General features: G+C 37.9%; 1 long non-coding RNA gene across 2 annotated transcripts in view; it reads left to right on the forward strand.

Moving 5' to 3' along the window:
- LOC147916314 (uncharacterized) overlaps positions 1-27774 on the forward strand; it is an 85823-nt gene that overhangs the window by 46976 nt on the left and 11073 nt on the right. For both annotated transcript variants that reach the window (XR_015553230.1, XR_015553231.1), the window contains exons 2-4: positions 4186-4260; positions 6207-6311; positions 25126-25249. This is a non-coding gene — a long non-coding RNA (uncharacterized LOC147916314). The remainder of the gene's footprint in view (positions 1-4185; positions 4261-6206; positions 6312-25125; positions 25250-27774) is intronic.

Below are 27774 nucleotides of genomic sequence, written 5' to 3' on the forward strand. Positions count from 1 at the left end.
TGCGCCACCGGGTCGGCCCCTATGGTTCTTATACATATATGACTATTGGACTTAAGCACCACTTATTTCTTCAAATCTCCAGGGATGTCTCATATATGCAAGAGAAAAAAAATCCACTCATATTTTCACCACGCTGCCAGCCAGTCGTTTGAGGAAGGTGTCACATCACAACCACTGCTGTTGATGCCTTTCTGGGAAAGTAGCTTCTCTGCCACTCCATTGGCCTCAAAGGTGGCTACTACTGCTTGGCCACTGCTCTGCAGGCCACACCAAATGTTGCCATTCTCTTTCAGTCCAGGGATGGGGATGTTCCTTTTTCCATATTAGTTTCAAACTTTTATTCAGGTGCCAAAGCCCGTAATCTCAGAGCTTTATTGGAAAATAGCAGCTTTAGCTCTAAATCTAATTTTTCTTCCTTATGTGTTGCAAAAGCCATCCTTAAAACTGTTTGGCAGAATGACACAGGGCATCACATTATTCATCATTTTTTCTCTTATTTCCCTACGTTCTTCAATCCCTATCTCCCACATACCTCATATTTCCTCCTCTCAGTAAAAAGTACAAAAGCTCTAATGCATTTCAACTCGTCCAAATGGGCTCTCCATTTGGAAGATGACCTTCAGTCCCTCAAACAGATAAGGGAACCCAATTTGGGATTAGCAGGACACAGTACTAGATTAATATTACCTAGTGTAGGTAACCAACTGCATTTATTTTCATGTTTTTATAGTTCGAATGTATACGCATAATCACATCAATATAAACATACTCACAAGCAGGGTCTTTGTGAAACCTCTGTTTTTAAAAGTTGGGACTGTTCTTTATCTGCTCTAGCAAATTCTACCTAAATGCTCCTCTCTTGCCAGCTATGGTTTACTGAATCCACTATAGTTAAGCTAATCTATGTTTATTTCTTTGCATCTCTTCTATATGAGAGTTAAAGAACATATATTAGTCTTGCCTTCTGATGCCTTTTCACATCTTCTCCAAACATGTCACCCTCCTTCAAAACTCAATTCAGGACTCCTGTCTGTGAATCTTTTCCTGCTGAATCATGTCTTGTTTTAGCCACTGCCATCACATTAGTTCATCAATTTTTGAAAGATTTTTTATGGAGCACTGCTTTCTTGAAAGATATTAATAAGTGTTCTTTTAAACAAATTTGTGGTCAACTAAATTTGGGTAATTCTGCTCACTATATCTACCTTTCTCAGTGCATCTGAATATATTAAAGGCTCTAAAAAGTTTTTCAATAAAGAAACTAATTTAATTTTGTATCCAATCTTACTTTTTTGTTGTTGTTGTTTTGTGAGGAAGATCAGCCCTGAGCTAACATCCATGCCAACCCTCCTCTTTTTGCTGAGGAAGACTGGCCCTGAGCTAACATCTATTGCCAATCCTCCTCCTTTTTTTTTTTTTATCCCCTTTTCTCCCCAAAGCCCCAGTAGATAGTTGTACGTTGTAGTTCCACATCCCTCTAGTTGCTGTATGTGGGACGCCGCCTCAGCATGGCCAGACAAGTGGTGCTTTGGTGCGCACCCAGGATCCAAACCCTGGGCCACCAGTAGCGGAGCGTGCACACTTAACTGCTAAGCCACGGGGCCGGCCCTGTATCCAATCTTATCAAAGTGTATGCTCTAATATTTATGTTACATTTGTTACATATTGCAGCTTAGTTAAACTGTAAATTTCTTAGGAATAAATATGTAACCTCTATTTCTGTCATAACTCTCCTTGGTACCTGATTCAATACTGTGTATAGTTTAGCTAAACTTGCTTATTATTTACTAGACACCATTATTTACTAGGTCCTGGAAGTTCAAAAATGAATAATTTTAGTAAAGATTTGTAGAATAACAAGTACCTTTCAATGAACAGTGTGTTGCTGATATTTAGCATTTATCGAACTACGAGCACCTTGGAATTCGATTTCCAATTCTAAGTGCAACAGTTTACTCTCTATTTCTCTGTCTCCTTTTAGGAATCTGTTAATCTTTTTTTTTCCTGTTGTTATTATGCAACTATAAAAAGACTTTTAATGGTATTTGAAAACCAAAGTAAAATTACCAAAATATTACACAGGGATTTATAATTTTGTTTTCAGTTTTACTCTGATTATGAAAAAGCAAAAACATAAACATAGGGCATAAATATACTTCATTTATTCTTTGGAATCTAATTTATTCTTAAATTAGAAATGGTACATTTCTAACAGGAAGGATCAAGGATTATGAAATAGTCAAATAAGGTTTTAAAACAGTGTTCCTAGAAATCTGATATCCCAGAAGCAAGAAGCAATAGGAGATACAGATAATGGCAGGAAGAGGTGAATGAAATATTTTATTATATTGCTGGTAAGAATGCAGGGGTGCTATTTTGGTAATTGAAGGCGTTTGGGCTCATTGGATGGTGCACATTAGTGCAAATTAGTGCTGATTTCTAATACTCAGAAGATTAGTAGCTTTTTGACCCAGGAGGTAGACATTCAGAGTTCAAAGGGCCCCCCTCTTACTCCAGAATTTGCAGTAGTGTTCTGCTACACAGGATTGTAATCCATTTGGAGCCAAAGGAATTATGGCCAGAAAAGGACTAGCTCTTGGTTAATTTTGTAATTCAGCGAACATTTATTGGATCCCTATTTGATGTCATGAATGTGTTGGGCTCAGCGGTCGTCATGGTTGTTGTGGTGGTAGTTAAAAATAGACAGCATCTTCTGAAGAGAATATAATCTTTTGGGAGAGATGGAAAGCTTAATGATATATGGAAAGCTTACAAGTATAACATGATAAAAATATGTAAAAAATGTTACTATTACATGGTGGAGGAAAACACAACAAAACTTTGAAAAAGATCTTGAGAAGTAACTAGTTTTGTTCCAATTTATTTAGGAGGATAAAGAGCTCTTAGACAAAATGTTAAGATACACAAAACAGAAACAAATAAATAAAATAGTTCAAGGAGGTGTAAGAAAACAAATATTAGGGTTAAAACCTTGGCAAGTGAATGCACGTGTTATGCCACTGAGAAAAAGTTGAAGACACTGCTTCTGTAGTTAGATAGGTTCTTCTCATAAAATATGAACTTTGACCTTTTGATGAAGCAGAACCTTTCCACATTCTATGGAATAATACTGATCTTTGGCATCAGCCTTGGAGGAAAAAATCATGGTGGTGTTGAGAGACCACTTGCTATGGTGTGGTTTCCATGGCAAATCACGAGGTGTATCAAGATTCTTACAACCCACCAACTTCTACACACTTCTGCTAATACACCAAGAAGAAAATGATACCACTAAGAAAAATATTTAAAATATATTTCTTATAAATTTTAATTCTAAGGTGGAAACTGAACAGTTTGGGTTTACAGATAGAATTAAAGCAAAAATCTCTTCTTGCATTTGAAAGTCAAAGAGTTTGGAACAGAAAGGAGAATAAGAGAAGTGAAACATTGACTTCACAAATAACATTGAAGAACATAATTTTTTTTGATACCATTGCCCATGATGAAAAACACATGGGTCTGTCAAAAGGCAGAAACATCTTATTACGGCATGCGGGTCTGTCAAGATAACCTCAGATTGGAGAAGAGAATTTAAACTAAAATTTGAGTTTTGGCATAAGAAAAGCAAAAGGAGGAAAGGTGCCAAGTGTTTCTTAGGAGAAATGATCAGAAACTATTATCAGAGCCTCAGATATCTATGTTCCAATTCCCAGACTATAATTGTTTTACCAAAATAAGAAAAAGATTTCAGAAGAATGTTACTACTTGGCTGTCCTCAAGGACTGTTCCTGCTTGCAACTCCTGCTGCGGCCAGGTGTGGATCCCATTGTTTACGGATACTAAAATGGGCCTGACACGAATGGGCCTCTCTATGCCCTTTTTGCGGGGTCTAACTTAGACTTCTGCCCATGTCTTCTGGAAACATGATGAAGTTAGTTTCATTTCTTAGCCCCATGTCTGCCTTATCCCGGCATCTTCCCTTTCTCAAGTAGCTTAGGTTTTGGCAAGTGGGATGCTGAATTGCTCTTATGTTTATGATTCTAACATATTAGGTAGATATGTCTTCTAATAAAACTTTAAGCAGGTCCTTAACTACTAAGATTGTACCTGTGTTTTTGTGTCTTGTGTTAAAAACATGAATATGATTAATTTAAAACTGAGACTAATAGATGTTTCTGTCTTTAGGGATAGTCCCCAGTAAGCTGCTGGTGACGAATCATTGGGAACGATGTAAAGATGTTTCTTGGCCTTCCCTAGCAGGTGAGGAAAGAAGTCCTTTGATCTGTGAAGAAAAGAGTGTAGGAGCTGGTGGTGAGGGTGGAGGAGGAGGAGAGAAGAGGAGGGAGAATTGTCTCCCTTCATTAACCTCCGTCCCCACCACACCCCCGCCCCCGACCACCACCACCTTAGAGCTGACCACATGTCCAGTGTCTGGATCTGTTCTTGCACCCGCTACCAAAGCCGAAAGCTCCTTTGGTCTGCCAGTTCATCTCATTTCCATCCCATAGAATTGTAGTTTTCCAAAGGAACTGCTGGTTTGTTGAGATCAGATGTGTCTTTTTAATTAAAAGTGGTAAATTGGGGAAGATCTGTTGAATGTTCTGTGGATTCATAAACATTTGTGATCCGTAAACTGTAACCTGGATACAAGAGACAACACTAATTTGTATATTTGTGTATTCATCATCGCTAATGTCAAAATGTATGTAGAAACAAATAGTTAACTAAAATAAATTATTTTATTAACATTTTAAATAATTTTAAAATTCAAAGTTTACTAGAGGGGCCAATGTAATAAAATGGAAAGCACTTTAGCCTTTTCCTATTTCTCTAATTAAAAGTATTTTGCAGATACTCAGAACACAAAATGTTTTAAAGATTAAATCCATATTTTCTCTATAAGAAATGGCTATGGAAGATGCTTTGAAATTGTGTGTGTATGTGTTTTTATAATGGCTTGGGTTAGAGTATGCTAATGGCAATATTACCATTTATTCTATCTGATATTTGGTTTTAATATTTACTTTTTATTCACTTTCTCTTGCCGAGACAGAGAGACATAGATGAATCTACCGATTATTATGGAAATGTGAAAAGACTTTCTTTTCTAGCTGAGACTTCCAATTTCTAGAAATCAAAGGTGTTAATTCCACATATTAACTTTGAAGGAGAGCAGCTAAAAGGGTTAGTCTTTAAACCCAAGATTTATATGCAAAAGATTACTAAATCAAATGTATCAGTGAGCATATATGTCACTCAAAAAAAACCAAGTGAAACCTGATTGTCTAATCAAGAGAGACAATGTTATCAGAGATGTGGCAAAATAATACAATTGTTGGTTTTGTTGTGGAGTCATAGTCGCTGTATAGAGACAGAAGAAAATTTGAGGCAATGCTTCTCAAACTTGAATGGGCATACCAAGCAGCAGGGAATCTTATTAAAATGCAAATTCTGCTTCACTAGAGCTGGGTGGGCCTTAGATTCTACATTTCTAACCAGCTCCTTGCTCCTTGGACCACACTTCATAACGCAGATGAGGAATTACAGTAAGGTTCATGATTCCACTTCAGTTTTCTTTACCTCCCTTCTCTCCAGCAGTTGGCCTACCTTCTAATCTAGGCAGGCCAGAGTAAATTGTGATATTAAAAGGGTAAGCTGCAAGATGGTATCTATAAAACTTTGCTGAAGGTAAGTCAACTAAAAAGAAGTTGCATGCTCTTCACATATTAGTTTGCCAAGATTGCTCACGGGCTGCAGCAGAAATAAGAAGATCATTGGTAATACATGTACTACATGAGTGTTTTTTTAGCTTTATGTGGTTTTGTTGATAGTTTTGTTGAAAGGTAGGAAAGTTGGGGTTTTCCACCAAACTATATGTTTATTATCATTAATATGTCTCAGTAATTTGGAAACAAGGAAAATTATTACTTGGACTGAAAAAAAAATAAAGTACATAGGATATAAATAAATGATTTAACACCACTGTATGATTTCTTTCTGGCCTACCAAATTCTTCTGGTAGTTAGGTAACTTATCCTTTCTCACAAATGTGTGAGTTCCTTGATAGCAAGGATTGTGACTCGTACCCTCTCTGTGGGCTCTGGAGTGTCCAGTGCAGTTCTGGGCGCACAGTAGCTCTCTGGACACCTTGACCATGTTTAGCCTTTTCTGCTCTTAACTCTGTTTTCCTCTGCTTTATTTTGCAGACAAGATGCCTGAGTATGAGGCCTGCCTTGCCCTGCCCCGAGAGCTGCAGTTCAGGGTGCACGTGTGGCTTTGGCTTTCGCTTCCTGAGGCTCATTTGTTTTGAGGTGATTCTGTCGTCTTTACTTTTGCAGAGAGCCTTGTCTATCATTTGAAAAGGAGCCTGATAAGAACCCTTGTAGAATTCTCTGGGAACAAATTATGTCACTTTTAGCATAGTAACATTTGCTAAATAATTTGTTGAAGTTCAGGAATGAGTTTATTATACTATTCTCTTTTTCGTGTACCTTTGAAAATTTCATAACCCAAATCTAAAAGAAATAGGGAATCAAACGGGAAAATACTATTTACAAGGTCAAGCATATGTAAGAATAGAGAAACTAAAATGGATACAAAGACATACACGTACCTATTAATCAGTTAAGGCATATGTGTGTAATTTGATAGAATTATGAGTTCAAAATCTGACAAAAGGATTTATTTGAATAATTATTTATTCGTAGAAACTAACAAGGGTCAAGTGTTTAGAAACTTATCACTATGCTGATCCATTTAAGTAGGTTAAAAATGGTCAAATGTGAGGGGATATTTTAAAAGGCTACAGTGCCTAATGAAATTTCTCTGCTAATTATCAGGATAGAGAACAAGGCTTCAAGGTGAGTCATTATATGGGCCTGTTGTTTTGGTAGCATTGACGTACTGATTTGATCTGTCATCTCAAATCTTGGTCACAAAGAAGGACGTGAGAGTCTGGTTTGATTAATGTGAATCTAATACTGCTGTTAGCAAAAAACTCAATGTAAATTGGGTTGGTCAGTCATGCACTTGCTTGAGCAACAAATACTAACTACGGGCATATTTTGTACAAGACACTATTCTAAGGACTACAGGAGAATCAAGATATGTTAGGTTTGTTCTTTTTTCCTATATCTTATAGTTTAGTTGAGAAGATTTGACTCGTGTGTTTAATGATTACACAAAGAGACTGGAATCAGTTCCACCAGGGAGGTATAAATGAAGGTCTAACGAAGTTAGGAGGTCGTCAAAAGTACTTTTGCCTGGAAGGATGCCCCATCAATGATAAGTCAATAGATGTACCTTAGTATTAAAAAGACTTCCTAGTATGTCAGTGTGAAAAATATTATTTTCTGACCTGAAAATATCTTACCCTTTAGACTTTACTTATCTAGCTAGATATTAATAAACGTAAGTAGGTCAAAACTGTGATTTAACATTTTAGTACCAGTTGTAGGTTATAAACTGTTGAATATACAAGTAAAGTTACAGACCAGGATGTACAGTATGATTCAGATTTTAGAATAATTCATGCATATATTCATGTATATCTATATAGGTCTATCTAGATCGGGAAATTTTGACCAAGACATACACCACACTTTGAGTCATTAAATCTAGGTGATGGTATTGGATGGGTGGAATGGGAAGAAAATTTTACTTCTTAGGTGAGCTTTGGGAGATTTTTACTTATTTTTTTTTTTTTATTATTTTCCAAATTAAAAAGTTATAATTTCAGTTCCAATGTAGAAAAGATCTTTGAAAAGGATCTAGTCCATGTCTCTGTCTTTTGGCAAGCTAATAAAATCATGTGTGGGGCCTTTTCTTATCTTTGGTTTTAAATTTTCCTTTCATTTAAACAAAGCACTACAGTATGATTGCAAATTGTTGCTTATGTAACAAAACTGGAAGGAAAATACACCAAAATTAGAAGTGTGATTGTATAAGATTGAAGAGATTATAGGTGATCTGTTTTCTTTCCCTTGCATTCCAAATTTTCCATAATGTGATTTTTTAAAAAATGTTTTGATTATTATTAATTAAAGAATAAAATAAAAAGTTATCTAAAATACATTGGCTTACATAATAACATGCATGTGCATTTCAAGACTATTACAGGATTAAGTTTACAATACATTTCAAGACCATTGTAAGAATAAGCTTACAATTAGATATGTCTTATTTCTAGAGTACAAATCAATGAAAGGTGATTTATACATTATATCATATACAAGTAATTAACAAGTTAATGACGGCCAGCTTCGAGGAGACTAATTCTTCTGAGTAAACATTGCATTCACATTAAAACCATAACACATGAAAGGAGGACATTTCATAAACATCTGCTAAAAGTGTCAAGATGTTTGGTTATTTTTTCCCTAAAAGTCAGTGGTAGAAGTAGGGTTGTAACATTGTCAGATCTCAGCATATTTATTAAGAATCATTCATCATGCGTTTTCCACGTTTAGCTACCTGACAGCTGCACATCATGGAAAAGTCAAGGGCCCTGGTTTTAGACCCAGGTCCACCACATACGTACAAGATGGATCATCGTTTTTAGCACATCACTTAAGCTCTGTCTGCATCAGTTTGCTCAAGTATTAAAAAAAAAAGATTCTTCCCCTGGTAGAAATATATCTGCTATATTTTTGTCTAAGAAACTTCATGTTTCTCACTGAGTGAGTGGGTAGGGGCAGCTGGGGTTCTTAGAATGAGGAAATGGTTGAGGGGGAGAAACTAATGTTAATCAGATGTCTTCTCTACGTCAATAGAGCTGGCTTCCGGAGCATGTAACCAGTGCTGTCACACAGGGCTGCACATTTAGTAGGGTCCTGTGCTTGGTTTAAGGTACTAACGTTACTATTCTAAAATTCGTAGTAATTTTATCTTTGATTTTGTGATTTTTAAGTGAAGTCAGATAACCCCAAGGTAGTTCTTGGCTGCCAGCTCCCATGCCCCCTGGCTCCCTGGGTCCTGACTGGCCTCCTGACCTGCTAGTGACAGTGGCAGCCCTCCTCCCTTGGCAGGGGCCTGGGCGCAGGCGCAGGGAGGGTCTCACCTGCCCCGCAGCATCTAGGAGCCTTGCCAGGGTATGTCGCACTGGGTATGAGGAGGACGAGCATTTTCCATATTCCCCATCCAGGTAACTAGTGCGCCCCATCTGCCTTGGGTTGGGGTGTTAGGCTTGTAGGAGGGGAAGATGCCCAGCTTAACACCCCCACCCCCAACTGGGGCTGGCGTGTGGGTTGGGTGGCTGACAAGAGGGGACACCTGGCATCTGACGAGCTGTCCGTGTGAAGGTGCTAACACGCTCATGGACCGGCAAGGCCTGGGGCGCTGTGAGCAGCTGAGCAAGTATTCCAGAGAGCAAGGGAATGCAACACTAAATAGCAGATTAAAAAAAACGAAACACCAGTTAGCAAATAGCAAATAATAAATCCAAAGAAAATTTTGAGTGAGAGACTGTGAAAGCAAGGTAAAGGCTTTATATGCATTTTAGGGTCTGTATTGACACTGTTTACCTGCTTTTTGAACCATGGACCCCACATTTTCATTTTGCACTGGGCCCTGCAAATTATTTAGCCGGTTCTGTGTGTCAAGATGTGCATTAGGTTGCTGGAAAGATTGGATGAAGTAAGGTGTAGTAAGCACCTAGCAAAGGATCTGTTGTGTGGTAGGTCTTCAATACGTAGAGAGATTAGGAAGTAAATTGTGGGCCCTCAAAATATAAAAAGATTAGGAAGGAAATTCTGGAAGGGATAAATAATCCTACCAGAATCATGAGCGAAGAATCCTTCCATCTTGCTTTCCCTATCTTCAGAATGGGTGGCTATTTCTAGGGTGTGGTTTGTTCCTTTAATATTAGAGATTTTTTTTCTTAAGGACTCATTCACCCAGGGTTTTTTTTTTTTTTTTTTTTGAGGAAGATCAGCCCGGAGCTAACATCCATGCCAATCTTCCTCTTTTTGCTGAGGAAGACTGGCCCTGGGCTAACATCTGTGCCTATCTTCCTCCACTTTATATGGGACACCACCACAGCATGGCCTGACAAGCGGTGCCTCGGTGCGCGCCCGGGATCCAAACCCGAGCCGCCAGCAGCGGAGCGTGCACGCTTAACCACTACGCAATATCACCAAGTTTTTGATATTATTTAGAAAGTGTTTTAGCAATGCAAGAGGCCATTTCTAAGAGCAGTCTGAGAGAGGATGAGAGGTTGAACAAATCATTTGCAGTGCCCCATCCATCTAGTCCCCTGGGCAGTATTTTGATACAGGTTAAAAGGTAGCCCAAGGAATGTTAGAGCTGGAGGGTCCCACAGAGAGCCTTCACCTCAGCCCCTCCTCTCCCAGGTTGATTTCTTCTTGTTCTCTGTGTGTGTGTTTGAACTTCATAATAGAGAACGGCAAGAGCCGTATGAACGTGTGAAAGGTTATAGGCTTTCAGCAGGGGAAAAAAAAATCTCAGCCTTTGGGAGGGGAAAATGCCCTGTCTGTTTTTGTGTCTTAAGAATATTAGGTTAACTAAAAGGGGTTTACATAGCTTCTTTTTTTTTTTGTTTATAATTTTATTTATTTATTTTTCCCCCAAAGCCCCAGTAGATAGTTGTATGTCATAGCTGCACATCCTTCTAGTTGTTGTATGTGGGACGCGGCCTCAGCATGGCCGGAGAAGCGGTGCGTTGGTGCACACCCGGGATCCGAACCCAGGCCGCCAGTAGTGGAGCGCGTGCACTTAACCGCTAAGCCATGGGGCTGGCCCACATAGCTTCTTGAGAAACGTTTTTCAGAAAATTAAGCCTCTGTTTTCTCTTATCTCGTTTTTACCCACTAACCCATGAGCAGTAAAACTCAGAAATCTTCTAAAGACTATGGCCAATAAAATAATTCATCAATATAATATGTTTGGTCTGGGGAAATCTATTTTTATCCATTACATGGTACATGGAGTGCACTGTACTTTCTTCCAAGTAACTTTTGGAAGATATCTGGCAAAATAATTCAATATGACGAGCAGTTATTTTCTGGAGACTGGTATTGTTTTGACATGGAGAGTATTGAAAACATATGGTCTTTCATGTGTCTTGCCTTGTGCTTTTCTTGAAAATGTTTATATTTGCTTGTGGTAAAATGCATTAAGTTTCATAATCCTGAACAACCTTCTGGTACACAGATTCACTTTCAAGCAGTGCAACTGGGGAAACAGAAGTTTTTACCAAAAGATGAGATTTTCTTGTGTAGCTATGCATTTTGTACAACACAGGTGCCAATTTTTACTTTTTTTCCTAATGTTTAAATTCCAAAGCAACTGCTGGGATAAATTATCTTTATGCTGCCTCCCCAATAGCTCATATCCTTCAAGAATCAATATAAGTTTGGCCAGAATTTGTCAGCCCGAAAGTAATGGCAAAGTCTCTGCTCATTTAACCTCACAATGTGGTTTCTATAGTGTTCATTGACTCTTGTCATCACGACGAGGAACATTTCTTGTGCATATGATGGAATGAGATGGATCAATTGAAAGACTTTCCTTGATACAAGATGACTATAAAAAGTACATTTTGTATATATACATTATGATAAACCTATTAGACATTATTGCTAACACTTAATTCCTTTATGTCCAGAATCAGCAATCTATCTTTCTCCTTAACATTTGCCATATTTAAATCAAGGAAGTAAGAGGTAGTTTTGGCTGTGCTCATCAACAATGGAAAGCCAAAGCAAATTTTGAAGACATCTAAATGTACATATTTAAAAAAGATCATTTTAGGTATATTGAAATCAAATCTCAATTAGAGATTGCATGCTAGTTGGTTAAGCTTTATATTTTGATTTATTTTATTTTATGCAGTATAATTTAATAGACTATACATCATCTTTTTAAGCCATATGAATGCTTCTACTTTCTTGATTTTTGTTTCAGCTGATGACAAGTTCAGCCAAAAATGTTGGTTGGTGCTAAACTGATGACAAACTTTATACCAAACTAGACTTCTGAGGCCCAATTACGAGATTGGAAAATACCTTACTGTATTCAGTGTTGAAAGTCTGCAACTTTTCTTTTCAAAGCCCATTATAGTATTTATACAACAAAATATCCCAGTTATGTTTTAACTTCTCAATTTATTAGAATGTGTCTCTTTTAAGAGAACTTAGCAGATGAAAGAAAGATTTGGAGAGACAGTCCCAGCCCCCAAATTTATGGCAACACCAATTAAAATATCAGTGTAATTATAATGCCCAAATGTTCATTTATAATGAATGTGGTTTTCCAAAGCACACAAATTTCCAGTACTTTGGGCCAATTTTCAAAGAAAAATTATTTAATCTTTATTTGAGGTATTAGTTAAAGAAAAGCAAAACAGCTTGACTCTAAGCACTTTGGAATTCATTCAAGATTCAAACCGTTGAAAGTGATTCAATCTGTCCACTGTCTTGGGTTTTTCAGAGATTATCCACCTGTAGTAAATGGAAAAACCAGGAAAGACTGTATTGTTAGAACGTTTTCCAGTTGGGCCATTAAGTGCTTTCTGAAGATATCTTCTCTGAAAATGATGGGCATAACATGCACTGTTTGTTCTGTTTGTTTTGAGAAGATAATAATAGCAACAAAGAAGCAATCATCTTAAAGATCTACAAACATGCCCATATGGAGAGCACATGGGTTCTCAAGGTTAAGGCACTTTGAAAGGGATTTAGACTTTATGGAAGTTACATGGGCATAGGGATGGCAGACTCAGGCCCATACTTATTAGTGTGATTAAACCATTCTTACACGGGCTCTAACTAGAATAGAAACAAGTCATCCAGAACCTGGTTGAAGTGAGGTAATGAATATGATAAGCTTTAGAGACAAGAGAAATCAGGGTGCCTCCAAATGGTTTAGTTTGATTAGTTTATTAAAATTAGGGGCTCTGATCTTGAAGGGAGTATTTTCAGATGCTACTCCAAAAACTCTGGCAAGTACTGTCTAACCCTGGACAAAGAGGCTGACAGTAATTCTGATTATCCAGTTTCAGAGTGAACATTTTATTCAAGGAAGAGCTATTAAAACTCGTGAAAAGTACATGCTATAAAGTTGTCAGAAATAATATGCCTCTGTCTTGTAAATTCTTGATATTCTGGATGTACTTTTTATTATGATCTTAATTGCCTGAAATCTAGTTGGCATCCTTTGTAATCTCTCCAAGGGGTCCTTGCCCATCTTGAGTCAATAAAATGTTTTATGTTTTGAACATATTTCTTTTTTAGCAGTCAGATTCAGCCAGTGGAGCAGGTTTCTGAGTCTGGTATTGAATGGGTTTAGTTCGAAGCTTTGGAGATTGGGAATATTTTTGAAGTGACAGCCACAAAGAACGGAATACATTCTAAAGTCAGTCAAAATTTAACTAATTTAGGTCAAATATTTCAAAATATATTTTCAATCCCTCAAGTTTAAAATTATAATAATTATTATAAAAAATATGGTTGAAAAATATCTTTTTTTCCTTACTACAAACCGCTTTTCGGGACATCAAGATAATCAGAATTCACTCGAAAAACAATCAATGTATCTTTTGAGGAAAAGCATTTCTGATGGTTTTATTTTGTTTTATTTAGAGCTGTTCCAGCTGAATCTAGATATGTGCGTGGAAGCTGGAGACTGGGCCCCATAGCCTGTGCTCCCCTCCCTCTAAAAAGGTTTGGTCAAGAACTATAACTGAGCCACAAAGACAGATTATATACCCTAATTTGAGGCACTTTTGAGTTTTGTTTTGGAGAAACTTTGTACCGTTGCCTCTTGCTTCAATGAGGGAATTTGACAAACACAGCAAAATCCAAGTAGATGCTGGTGTCTTTTGAAGATCTAGTAGGACTGAGCATAAGAAGCAGCTAAAAAATGTCCTCTGTGATTTTCTCGGTTGGTTAGAAATTCTTCAACATCATATCCTGTTCTTAGGAAGCAATCTCTAGGCTTACCCTAATGAAAAGCCTTGGAAAATTGCTTTAACCTGATGGCTCCATTTCATCAGTCTTTCTGGAACCTGGTACTGGGGGAAATTAACAAAAATCAAGGTCTGTGAAGGCAGATGAGACTCTTTTATTCATCCCAAACATATAATTTAGAGGAGTGTAAAAAAAGAGTGGAATATTAACACAATACATATTGCAGAATCCGTTTCTATAGAGTGTTATAAATTGTCAGACCTGGAAAGTTCTCAGAGCTAAAGGTCATTTAGTCCAGTCCATTCACCTTCTTTTCTTCTGTGTTAAGTAAACTGAGGATTGGGCTGATTCAATGACACAGTTGCCAAGACTTATTTATGTGACAAGATGCAGAAGTAAGTGGGTACATGGCAAACTGAGACTTAAATTCCTCTTTCTCTGCCTATTGGTCATTTGTCTTCCAAAGGGTGTTTCTTTCTAGAGGGCATTTCCCTATAAAAAGGCATGCCCATCACCAACCAATATTGCATACACTTGACACATGACATCTCATGAATCCCTAAATCAACAAGCAAAATATTTATGCAACTTATTACATTTTAACCATCTTTTCAACTTGCAATAAAGTTTTCTTTCTCACTTAGAGAACAATTTTTATTTTGACTGCAGTATAGATGAAAACTATTCATCAAGTGATTTTACTTCCATATGAGATGTTCATCTCATTCTAAGGCACTAAGTCACTGCTGAATTGAACGTTCCAATCTTAACAACCAATCAGTGCTCTCATTGGCTTCTTTTATTTCCAGCTCTCAGGTTAAATATTTGGGGAAGAGAGTTGGAAATGGATAATTTTTTTTTTTACAAGAGAGACACGTTGAGATATAAATGCTGATACTTAGCTAGGCTTACTCACTAGCCAATTTTCTCTTTTGTCTGCATATCATCGACTTTTGCAAGAAGTTGAAAGTACAAATGTTAAATTTATTATGCTGGGAGTCTGCTGCATCTCTAAATTAATGAACCTAGTATAAGATCTTTTGACAGAATCCTTTTAATTTCAGGCAGTACTACACAATACATCATCTCTCTTTATCTACCTATCTATCTATCTATCTATCTATCCATCCATCCATCCATCCATCCATCCATCCATTCATCCAGGCATCAAGACTTACCTGACTCACCAGTCTTCTCTATCAAGTGATAGATCCTGAGATCAGTAGACATTACTGGAGATAAGTGTACCAGTCATCTACCTAGAAACAGAGCTAAACAATCAACATGCCAAAAGGGAGAGGCCACCTGGGTGTTTAAGAGCGGACATATTGTGTCCCTGGGCCTTTTGGTCCATAACTCTGCATTCAGTGACTGTGTTGAATCCAGAATCCCAAAAGATTGGCTTAGTTATCACTGTATTTCTCATTGTTTTTGAGCAGCATTCATATCGCTTGTTTTCTTTCCACACTCTTTAGTTATTTTTCCCATTCTCATGGCTTCCATGAGCATTTACATGTAGCCAATTCTCAACTCAAATACAAAATAGCTTTTATTAAGCAGTCACTGTGCATTACACATTTCCTCAGTTAGACTTCTCCAGGAAAGTAGGATCTGATATTACCTTCATATTGTAGATGGGGAATCTGAGCTCTATTTGATTCCAAAGCCCATGCTTTTAATGGCGGTGGTCAATAATTGACTTTTAGGAATGGCTCCCCCTCTAGATGTATTTCTCCACCAGCATGTTTAGCCGTCAGCGCATACTCAGCATGCCCCAAAGCAGGTGATAATCTTTTGTGGGAAAATCAGCAACAACTCCAGGCTTCACTCACTTCTATTTCTACTAGTGGAACCACCTTTCTACCCTGGTCTGAGATCTCAGTGTCATTTTCAATTGCTTGTCTCTTTCTCCATCTCTTCTTCCAATTAAATAACTTGCCTGATTCTATCTCTGTAGTACCTCTGACATGTGTCTTTTTCTTTCCATTGCCACTTATGCAAATGAACTCCAACCCTGTTTATCTCTTACTTGAATGATGAATTGGCCATCTAATTGTTTTTTCCACCTCTATATTCCCTGTGCAATTAATTTTATTTTTCTTTTCTAGATTAAGCTTCTTATAGCACACCTCCAATCAGCCACATTTCAAAGCTTTGTCATTTGCTGCCAAATGAAGAACAAAGGCTTAGGGCTGATGGTCACTGTCTTCTGATCTTCCTTTATGGTGGAGGTCAAAAAACTCAAATATCTACAGGCATCCGATACCTAAGAAATATCTAAAGCAAGGTTTAAGAAAACCTTTTATCTTTACTACAAAACCACAACAAGAGCAACAATAATAATAAAAAGCCAGCCTAGCATAACAATAAATGGCAACTGACATTTGCAGAGGCATTAGGAAGTGCTAGGAACTGTGGCCATCAACAGAGTTTGTGCCCTGTGCAGAGGTCCACTTCTGCTCATCTCCACTGGTTACTGATATGTGGGAATGCAGGCCCAGAACTTTAGACTTAAGATTTTTCAGGAGAAGCCAAACTTTTTTTTTTTTTTTGCTGAGGAAGTTTGGCTCTGACCTAACATCTGTTGCCAATCTTCCTCTTTTTGCTTGAGGACGATTTGCCTTGAGCTAACATCTGTGCCAATCTTCCTCTATTTTGTATGTGGGTCACCGCCACAGCATGGCCACCTATGAGTGGTGTAGGTCTACGTCTGGGAACAGAACCCAGGCTGCCGAAGTGGATTCCACCGAGCTTAACCACTAGGCCCCAAACGGTTAGATTTCTATGTGTAGTCTCCCAATATTTGACTACAGGTAACTAGTATTTGAATTTTATTCAATAAAATTCAAATAAAACTAACTTTCTCTCTCTCTCTCTCTCCGTAGTTAGAAAAGAAAACAAAATACTGACCAGGACAAACAAATCATAAGGTGGTTAAATTTAGCTTACGGTCTGAAACTGTACTCCCTCTGTATTGCAGTATGTTTCTCTCACTCTGTTACATAGACTTTATGTTCCATGCCCCACCTTTCTCCTATCATGACCTCCATGGTCTTGCCTCTCTGTCTTTGTTCTTATAGTTCTTACCCCCAGGAAAGCCTTCTTTACAGCCAGTCTATTGAAATCTTACTTATCATTGCAGTCTAGGTCAAATTCTATGTCCTCCATAAAGCTCCTCCTGATCTTCTCAGTCAGGTGTATTACTTTCTCACACACTTCGAGTCATCTCTTTTGTGGTCCATTCCTTATCTCTGCCTTGCACTTGAGCTATTTATACTTACATGCTCCGACTTGACTATAAGATACATGAGGTAAGACCATCTCTGGAAGCCCACAGTCTTTGCAAATAGCACCTAAGTATAGCTGAAGCTCAATAAATCTGATTTTGAATTTGCCAAGAGATGAGAAGAAGAGTCTCTGTAGTTGGGTATTTTTGTTTCAATTTAGAAATTGCAGCCCATCTGCTTCTTAGCTAAAGAAAGTAGGTCCAGGGCCGGCCCTGTGGCTTAGCGGTTAAGTGCGTGCGCTCCGCTACTGGCGGCCTGGTTTCGGATCCCAGGCACACACCGATGCACCACTTCTCCGGCCATGCTGAGGCCGCGTCCCCACATACAGCAACTAGAAGGATGTGCAGTTATGACATACAACTATTCGCTGGGGCTTTGGGGGAAAAATAAATAAGTAAAATTATAAAAAAAAAAAAAAAAAAGTAGGTCCATCCAATCCTCTTCGTCCTCCCATAGTCTGGATACCATTTCTACCCTGCCTGTAAGAACTCACTTTTGTGGCATGGAGTGTGACATGGAGTCTGCTTACTTTAAGGAGGAAGAGCATCATTAAGGAGGAAGATCATCTGGTATATGGAAAGTTGATCCTAGCTAGGATGATGCTCCTATTCCTTTCTCAATAAAGACAGATTTGCTCATTCTTGGTCTCATTTAGAGCTCTTTTAATTCCTCTTTCAGTCACCATGTAGTTTCACTCAATCTTCTTAGTCAGTGTTCTGAAGCTGAAATTTCTCTGCTACACCACATGGAGTTCTGAACTACTTCTACTGATCAGATAACAGGTCATCAGGCAGGCTGCCACATAGCAAATAAATGACCACAGAGCACACTGTGAACTTAGCCATGCATATTTAAGAGCACTCAACCTGAGCACATTTTGATTGATGAATGATAAATGCTTTGACATACCTTTACCACCATATTGCAATTTGAAAATAAACCTGCCACAATAGTTAGACTCTCAACTTTCAGATGTAGAAAAACGTTTGTAGAAAGCAGTACTCCATTATAATGCTGATGCTTAGAAGTATCCTAAATCTTGTGCTACCAACTAACCAGGTTGGGTGTTTTAATTAATAGTTGAAGAAACTTTACCCAAGACAGGACATGCCTTAAACTATATTCTAGTTTAAGCAGAGTTGTAGTTCTGTTTATGTCACACATAATCAACATCAAGGGACTATGAAAAATATTCAGTGTTATAATAATCATTGACAGATTCAAGGAAATCTAAAAGAAAAATACCCATTTCCCAACCACCTAACACATAATCATTAATTTGATTTCTTGTTTCCTTCCAATATTTCTCCAAATTTGCAAATATTATTTACTTAGTGTTAAACATACTTTATGAAAACTTTTGCAGAACTGCTATTTTGTTTAGTTAAATGTTTCCTAACCTAACAAAAATGGTTCCCAACTATTCCAGTAAATTGTTGCATCTTTCAATGGAAAGTGATCTAGAGATATAATAGGACCTAAATATGTATATTCTGAGGTATTTAATTTTTCAAGGAATCAAGAAAAAAATCAAAATCGTAAAGCAACAATGATGTCACCAATCATAAATATAGGCTCTCAACTCAATAGTTGACTATTTGCCAATGCCAGAAACATTCTGAGATAAGTATGCAAAATAGAGATTCAAATAGGAACTGAAGAAATATTGCAAGACGGATGCTGGCCAGTATTCACCTTTAAATAGGTTTAACTTGTATTTATGAAAAATTTGACTACTCTTAAGAAAGAATTGACAGTGGCGCCTATCTGTCAGTCATGAGTCACATGTGGTCCAGGGGGTTTCCTGAGTGAATACTAGGAAGTCTCTGAAGTGGAGAGGCTGACAGGGCCATCTTCCTAGCTTGTTAGCTTTTAATATATTGCCCAGTATTACAGTTTTATGTATTCAGTTAAGTAGGTGTATGGATTATATTTTTAATAAAAAAAATTAAGCCTCACAAAATGGACAAGTGGCTTGAAAAGATTTCAGGAAAGAAGCAGAGGGTTGAAGATGATATAAGCCAAGCAAATTTTAACGAATATAAAAATTCCTTTGCATAATTAGTGAATGATAAGGAGAAATAAGTCTCATGATTTATTTTGATATATTATTAAAATGTTTTTCATTCTCAATAATTCCTTTCTCCACTGTTTTTAAAGGCTACCCCTTCCCCTTGAACTTCAGTGTGATGTGAGGCGGAGCAGAGTGTCTGCCCTTGCGGCCGGGAGCAGTGAGGCTGTGAGCAGTGAGCCTGGGGACCTGAGAGCCCCTGTGGATGGGATGTGGCAGCTTGTGCTAGGAACTCCAGAAACTGAGGGGACTAGTGGAGCCAACGTGGATGGATTTTAGCTGGGGATTCAATGGATGCTCCTCCTTGCTAGCCCTTCTCTCTTCCTTTGGTACTTTATAACTCCCCACCCCCAGCTCCAATGAAGAAAGAACAGAGGGAGGAAGTGAGAGAAACCATGGATTGACTGACAGAAATGTCAGCCACTTTGTGGAACTGGGGGCTTAAAAGAGAAATTACAGTAATTTTTGGAAAAATAAAGACTTTATTTTTTTTTGCACATCTGAGTTGGTAGCCTGAAAATGACACCAGGTTCATTATACAGAGAGCAGTTTCAACTCCCCTTTGTTTATCTTCCTGTTTCTAGACCAGTGGTCCCCAAACTTGTCTACACATTGGTATCACCTGAGGAGTTTAAAAAACTACCAGTGCCTGTGTCCCAACCCCAGAGATTGTCATTTAAGTTGATCTGGAGTGTGGCCTGTGCTTTGCAATTTTAAAAAGATCCTAGGTGATTGTCACGTGCAGACATTGGCTTACTCTTCTGCAAGAACACTTTGATTTAGGAAGGTGTTCATGGGTTCTTAAAGTTCAGATTGCTGAAAGTGTTATAGCACTCGGTGCCTCTCCTCTTACAGCACACACCACTCTACAGTCTAGTTCTCCATTCACTTGGCTGCGTCCCCCACAGGACTGGAAGCTGCATGAGGGCAGGGGGCTTGCCTTTTCACTCAGCATGACCTTCTAGCGTCTAGCACAGTACAGGGCATGTAGAAGATACAGATTAATTATTTATTGCATGAGTGAAGGAATGACATATAGGTCTTTACCCCCTTTCCTACTCATTCTACCCCACTCCCAGCTCCTCTTGAATTAGAAAGTGCTCTGGCTGAGAACAGATGAGTGTTGAAACATGGGTCCAGGAGCAGCCATGTGAGGAAGCATGCACATGTGCTCCTCAGCTGAACTTCTTCACATCAACAATTGTGAGATTATGGCCCAGTGCCTTGTCTGTTGTCCTAGTCTTCTTAAAGTTCTGGGAAGAGAACATGTCTGCCTTTTCATTTCTGGAATTAGTCAAGACCATGCTATGTAGAGTGAATAATTAGCTACATATTTATGGATGGTTTTTGTTAGGTTGGCTCAAAATTATGGGTTTTTGTTTTTGTATTCTATGTATTGATCACCCATTATATTTTATTGACATTTTCTACACCTTTAAAGTATATATTCTTTGTTCAGTTGCCAAGAATTTGGTTGATCACAATAGCGAATTTTAATTTTAAACTAAAATTACCAAGTTCAAAGCATAATATACCTAAAGCTGTGCTTTTCTATAACATTTAAATCTAAATGTAGGTAGTAATAATTAGAAGATTAATGAATTTCAAAATCTTTCTTCTTGAGTCTTTTTTAAAACCATTTTGTGCCATACATTTTCTTTCCAATTGTACCTACAAATGGAAACACACATCATATTTTAAAATTTGATGTTGGACTTTATTCTACTCTCCCTGATTAATATTCATCACCGGGAACACGGAGCACATGGAGTGTGCAGCACCTCATGATCTGCAAAATAAAGGTGATTGGCAAAAAGAAAAAGAAGGCATGTAGGCTTCTCTAGTTTTTTTTTTGTTTTTTAGATAAATCTGTTTGCTATTTCTGCTATTTTATTGAGTTCCCCAAACACTTGGTGAGTCTTTGAAGGCGTCAGCAAGGGCGTCCGTTGGCTACTAAGCCGCAGTCACCATAGCAGATTTTGTAAAATGTGAAACTCTTGTATTCTGTAAAATTTTATCTTTTGACATTTACTGACAAAGACAAAGTGATAACATGCAGAGTGACTCTCATAAGATACCAAGTACAACAAGGAAAGTCTGCAAAAGCAAATAATCCACTCACCACTAATCTTTTAAAAGGAGCTACCATCTTTTCTGGACCCCAGATGCCTGGGACTAATAATAATTCTTGGTTCGGGACCCACTATCATCATTTGAATAAGCATGGCCCTCTTTTATTTATTTGTTTTAATAATATAAAGATGCCCATGAGCCTACAACCTAACCCAAGAACTGGAATATTACATTTGTCTTAAATTTATCTATACACTCTTTTCCAACCTTCTCCTCTCCCTTCAGAGGTAAACAATATCCCATATTTTGTATTTATTATTCCTTTTAAAAATAGTTTTATCACATATATGCAAACAAAAAGATATGCATATATCTACAGAATACATTGTTTCATTTTATTTGTTTAGTTTTGCTTCTTTTCATTCAACATTGTTACCAAGATTCATCCATGTCATTGTATCTGTAATTCATTTTTTACTGTTTTATAATACACGGTGAACATATACCATGATTTATCCATTTTCCTGTGAGTGGGCATTTGGAATTTTCAAAGCCTTTGCTATTTTGGACTGTGGTCTAGGAGCTCTCTTATGTCAGTCCCTGGTGCACACGTACAAATATTTACCTTGCATATGTACCTTGGAAGGCCACTGCTGGCCATAGAATATACGAATGTTCAAACCTACAAGATTTTACAACTTTACAGATTATTTTCATAAAACCAGTGAGACAGTTGCGCTCTCTAACACTTGGTATTGTCAGGCTTCTTCATTTTTCCCATAAATTTTGAAAAATGATATTGCATTGTGATCTAATATGCATTGTCAAGATTTTTCATGAGATCAATCAACTTCATCTATTTATTGACCAAATGTATTTCTTTTTTTTTCTTTTCTTGCTGAAGAAGATTTACCCTGAGCTAACATCTTCCTCTTTTTGCTTGAGGAAGATTCGCCCTGAGCTAACATCTGTGCCAGTCTTCCTCTGTTTTTATGTGGGTCACTGCCACAGCATGGCTGCCCACAAGTGGTGTAGGTCTGTGCTTGGAAACCAAACCCAGCCCCAGAAGCAAAGCATGCCGAACTTAACCACTAGGCCATGGTGCTGGCCCCCCAAATGTGTTTCTTTTGTATGAAATACTTATTCCTGTCTTTTCTCCATTTTTCTATTGTTTTTTTCTTATTGATCTATATGACTTTTTCTATATTCTTGATACTATCACCTTCAGTTATATGTGTTGCAAGTATCTTCTCCCATTTTGTGCCTGGTCTTGTCATTTTCTTTTAAATGTCTTTTAATATGATCAAATGTATGAATATCTTTATGAATTAAGCCACTTTATACACAAACATACACACATGTGAAAAGGTGGTATTTGACTATATATATATATATATAGCTAGCCCTGGTGGTCTAGTGGTTAAGATTCAGTGCTCTCAGCACCCCAGGTTCATTTCCCAGTCAGGGAACCACCCTACCCACCTGTCAGTTGTCATACTGTGGTGGCTGTGTTACTGTGATGCTGAAAGCTCTGCCACCAGTATTTCAAATACCAGCAGGGTCACCCGTGGTGGACAGGTTTCAGTGGAGCTTCCAGACTAAGACAGACTAGGAAGAACAACCTGGCCACTCACTTCCAAAAACACTGGCCATGAAAACCCCATGAATAGCAGCAGAGCATTGTCTGATGTATGTAGAAGGTGAGGGGATGGTGCAAAAAAGCCAGGCAGAGTTCTGTTCTGCTGTGCACAGGGTTGCTAGGAGTCAGAATCTATTCCACAACACTAACAACAGCAATATATATATATGTGTGTGTGTGTATGTGTATATATAGTTCCACATATTATTTTCATGATTCCAAAAACAAATTATTTGTGGAACAGGGGACCAAATTTTTTTTTTTTTTTGGTGAGGAAGATTGGCCCTGAGCTAACGTCTGTTGCCAATCTTCCTCTAGGAAGATTAGCTCTGAGCTAACATCCGTGCCCATCTTCCTCTATTTTGTATGTGGGACGCCGCCACAGTATGGCTTGACGAGCGGTGCGTTGGTCTGCACCCAGGATTCAAACCTGTGAACCCCGGGCCACTGAAGCAGAGTGCACAAACTTAACCACTACACCACCGGTCCAGCCCCCAAATTTTTATACACTTTGATTACAAGTTATTTTCTGAATTGAGAATTGCTAGAAGAAAAATTGCATCTAAGTGTTGAATAAATAGTGTGTTCTGCATTTATTATGTGCAAAACTCCAATTTAAAGAATCAACTGATACTTTTCAATTTACCCCAGGCCAAAAAGTTATACATTATACCCAATGAGACTGTGTATTCTCTCTAGAGAAGGTATGTCTTGATATCTATTTCATATATTTATTTATAGGCAGATAACTAATGGTGACTCTAAATTGTGAGAGACCACTACATAATACCTTCTGAGTCATAAAATAAATGTCATGACATAAAATCATGGCTAAGTCTTATTGAATATTTGCTACTAACTGGGCAGTATTCTAAGCACCTCATAGGCATTAATACATATAGTTCTCACAACCACCCTACGAGGTAGGCACTGCTACTACCATTTACACGTGATAAAACTGTGACAGAGGTCAAGGAACTTGCCCTAACTCTCCTGGAAACCAGTTGAGCTAGAATCTGAGCTCAAACTGTTAGGACACTTGTGAAAACAAAAGGGAGTGCTTCTTCAGAATACCCTGGGACACGTGTAAACCTGCAGGGAATCAGGCCAATGCATATGTGGCCACCTAGCCATGCAACATAGAGAATGCAACATCTCCCAAGGGTTTTTACCAGTTCGGAAATAGTGGACGTAGTCTGTTTCTTATGGGTCTTCACATCCTTTGATATGTGGAAATTTATAGCTAGTCGCTTTCCATTTAGCCTTGAGCAGTCATTCACACATTTAGGCATCAACACAGAGCAAGACCAAGTGCGTGGAGCATCGCCAAAGTGGGCCTCAAAATTTCCTTGCTCTGAGTTCTCCACCATGGCCTGGATCTCAGCCAGAGAAGCCTCTGTGCTAAACATGTATGTGTCAAAAGAATTGCTTGTCACGTTGTGCTTTCTTTTAGATAGAGACAAATATTACATATTCAAGCCTTTGCTCAGTATAAGCGGAAGGAAAGAAAAATGGGGTTTTTGAAACAGCTCAAAAGTGAGAGAGCTGTGAAGCTGAGATTATGAAACTTCCAAGTTCTTATTTGGCTTTTCTGCTGATTTATGATCACACAAATTGGTGCTTAAAACAAAAGTCTGTGATGGGGAACAAATCAACATCAGTCTTCTTAAAGCACCCTGAAAAGCATAATGTGTTGCATAAGTGGCCATCATTTACTACTACTTTTGTATAAAGATAAATTAATGTAAGGTTCCTCTTTTTGTCTAACTTATTTAATTGGGTTCATTTTAAGGCCAAGTGTTGTATTTATATTTTTATTTTTTGTATATTTTATTTTTTGTATCCTAAAGTCTTTCTGGCTGGGGAGAAACTGCCCCTTCCGGGGTTAGCCAATTCTTAGAGATAGCAAAGGGCCCAGCCAGAGCATGCCTTTGATACGCAAACCCACCAATCTAGAGCCACACCTGCTCTACCTGGCTCATCCACCCAGGGAGCAATAGTCCTCTGCCTTAATCATCCCATGGCCAGGTACCAGGCAACTGGAGAACTATCCCCACGGCCCAGAGCCTGCTGAAATTATTCAAAGTAGCCAGTCCTAAACTCTTTACCTGCCTGGCTTGTTTCCCACAGAAACCCCAATAAAGATGGACGCCTAAGCTGTGCCCTGGCTCCTCTCCCGTCTCATGACCACCCCGGTGGTTTTCCACGTGGCCCTGCATGGTGTGCCCTGCCGTGCCTCCTGTCTCTAGGACCCGTGAGTATAATAAACTTTGTTCTCCTGAGTCTCTCCTCTGTCTCCTCTTGTGGCCGCCCCGACTGACCATCTCATAAAACAATACAAAACAGGCCAGAAATTTGAAAACGGAAAAACTTAAAATCAAGTGAAAGAGGGGAATCAATGGAATATTCTGTGGGTGGGGAGTCACTCTCCAACAATCAGCAGCAGAATGTCCTTCTCAGACATTTGCTCATCAGATTGTCAACAGCTAAACCTGCCCCGAACTCCCAACTCCTCGTCTGGGTGAATGCCTCACTCTATTGTCAGTGGATGAAGAATGACAACAGTGTGCCGGAGAGAGAGAGAAGAGTATTGCATCAAAGTAACTTTCTACTAGGATTAGTCCTGATTCAAGTGCCATTCATTTACAGAGAAGCACTACAATTGAAAAGGAAAACTTGAAAACTTTCTTCTATTTAATAGGTTTCTTGATTGTGCTTTTTGATTAAGTGCTTTTATTGATTGAACAGTATTAACCTCATTGAATAAAGCATCTATACATATGAGAAAAATCTGATCATTATCTTCTAATGAGCTATGAGTGATTCTTTAGCATTCCCTTATTGGCTTGATGCAGAAGCCAGTACATTTGGCTTAACACTGGACTTCATTTCTTTTAGCCATGTCCAGAAACAGAAGCTCTTAAATGAGCCACAGTTATTAATCACGGAGATCTCAGGCTCCTACACATAACAGGTGCTTACTAAGTGTTTGTTGAAGGAACAATAGAGGGAGTCATAGATTATTTTTAGACTATGATACGTGATCCTTATTTTATCATAACATTTTTCTGAATATTAACATACTTGAAATTCAAATGGGAAAAGAATCTGGCTTCTCCATTGTAGAATGACAGTTATGGGTTGAGTTTATCTTAAAGCTACTTTTTACTTAACGGTTGAGTTTTATTAATAAGTAATGTATTTTTAACCTGTTATCAATAACATTAAAGAAATAATTTGCAGAGAAGTACACCTACCCCTATATTTTCAGTTCAAATGGAGCTTTGGCAACTCAGGATGGTATTCCAAAACTTTCGTGTTGGTTGTAAGTTACAAATTTATTTGATTCTTCACTTGAGGTATTCAAGAAATTTTTTAGAGACTCTCTTGGTTGTTTTTTTTGTTTGTTTTTTGGCTATTTTTTGTGTGTATAATTCAAATGAAATTCTGTTTAATAAAGGCATGTTTTGGAATTTTAAGAGCTATACAAGTCAAGTAAAAAGCCACATTTTTTAGCCCCAGGAGATCACTATAAAACTCAGACTTAAAATTAATTTCTAAAAACACACAAAAGAAAAGATAGAACTCCCTATGGCTTATGTCAGCTGTCAAAAAACAGTGATATATTGCTCTTCTCCACTAAGTTGCTTCACCACCAGCAGGTTTTAGTTAACATTATTATGATAGTGAATGACCCTAAAGAGGGCTCCCTTGTTCATTTAAGGCTCCTTCCTAATAACGTACAGCTGTGTGAACACCATCAGCTGTGGGAGTTTCTGATGGGCACATTAAAAGTGTTGGTATGTCATTCCATATGGTTCTTATGGGCTTCCTTTGAAGACTCATAATATTCCATCAGTCCAGCTGGCAATGGCCAATTCCTCAGCTGGGCTAATGACTTGAAAACCTACTCACCAGTCTTTAATTGTTTCTTACTGTTGCTACAAAAAAAGCCAGGAGCTCTTTGTTTGCAGTGGGTGAAAAATGAAAAGGCACTCAGTTCAAATTGAAGCAGCTGAGGTTCTGAACCGGACAATCTCCTCAAACCTCAGTAAACTTTTGTTTTTGTGCACTGAAGTCCACTTGGTTGTGGGGATACAGAGTAACTTGGAGGAGAAATTGTTATAGCTTTGATTGCATGAAAATGTAATCACATATTTGCAAAAGAGGCCCCAAATGCAGCATTAGGCACAAGTTTAAGAAGGGATCTTATTTTGTTGGCTTGTAATGGAGGTATTTAACTTTCAAACTTGTTTTCTGAAGAAAAGCAATGAACATAAAGAGGTAATGGCAGTTTTACTGTAAAACTTTAATTTAGAAAGAATTAGTGGGATCATTATGTCTTTTATTAGGGAAAACAAAGGCATTACTGAAAAATAGCAGAAAAATCTACAAACTACATATAAAATTAAACAGAACTTAAAGTGAAAAGGAAGTAAATATATAAAGCCTAATTCTGTAACGAGGTTCAAGTTTTATTTTTTTAGTCTTTTATTTTGGTATAAATCTTAATTTAGAGCCTGTCTTATAGAGCCTTAGCAATTTATTGCTTACATAGTTAGAGGAAAATAATGTGTTGTCATCGTCGTTGAATTTTAGACAGTTGTCTTTTTTTTTTAATTGGAAAATCGTTTTGTTTTAAGAAGCTTGGTAGAAAGGAGACAGTTTTTGGGGAAGATAGTTTAGAATGATTGCCTTTGTATTTTCAGGCTTTTCTTAGCTATAAAAATTTATTTAATTTCTCTGTTTCTGTTTACCTGCTTTCTTAGAAGGCAGAAA

Source organism: Ceratotherium simum, chromosome 9 (genome assembly GCF_057802395.1).
Source record: "Ceratotherium simum simum isolate JZ-2026a chromosome 9, ASM5780239v1, whole genome shotgun sequence".
In the NCBI taxonomy this organism is placed as follows: Eukaryota; Metazoa; Chordata; class Mammalia; order Perissodactyla; family Rhinocerotidae; genus Ceratotherium; species Ceratotherium simum.